The sequence below is a fragment of the Anarrhichthys ocellatus genome, unplaced genomic scaffold (genome assembly GCF_004355925.1).
Source record: "Anarrhichthys ocellatus isolate YVR2014 unplaced genomic scaffold, GSC_Weel_1.0 scaffold12, whole genome shotgun sequence".
NCBI classification, from domain to species: domain Eukaryota; kingdom Metazoa; phylum Chordata; class Actinopteri; order Perciformes; family Anarhichadidae; genus Anarrhichthys; species Anarrhichthys ocellatus.
This window is the reverse complement of record NW_022280042.1, coordinates 9720438-9720947: the sequence shown is the minus strand read 5'-3', so window position 1 is coordinate 9720947 and position 510 is coordinate 9720438.

Below are 510 nucleotides of genomic sequence, written 5' to 3'. Positions count from 1 at the left end.
ACCACACTGGATCAGAGGGCCTGTGGAGCTTTGTCCCTGATGCTGGAGTTCTCTGAGGGCCTGACTGAGCTGGACCTCAGTCACTGTCAGCTCACGGACCAGCTGCTGCTCAAACTCAGCACACATCTGCACAAAGTACAAGTCCTGGAGTGAGTGTCCATCTGTAATGTGTTCATGTGACAGAAATCTATATTTGTTAGAGCAACAGCTGGAGTCATACACAGTAACCCTACGAATAAACCTGAATCTGGAGCTGCTGCCTCCACATATAAAGTCTCAAATGCTCCTCTGTGTTCCAGTCTGAGTCACAACAACATCACTGATGCTTCCACTTACAACTTACTCCAGCTGGTCTCCATCAACCCCTCCATGGACACTGTGCGGTGAGCACCGGGCATTAATCCATTGATCCACACAGCTGTTCTCACAGATCAGTGAACCCTGTTCCATCATATTCTTCTTCTCTCTCTCTCTCTGTCTCTGTCTCTCTGTCTCTGTCTCTCTCTCTGT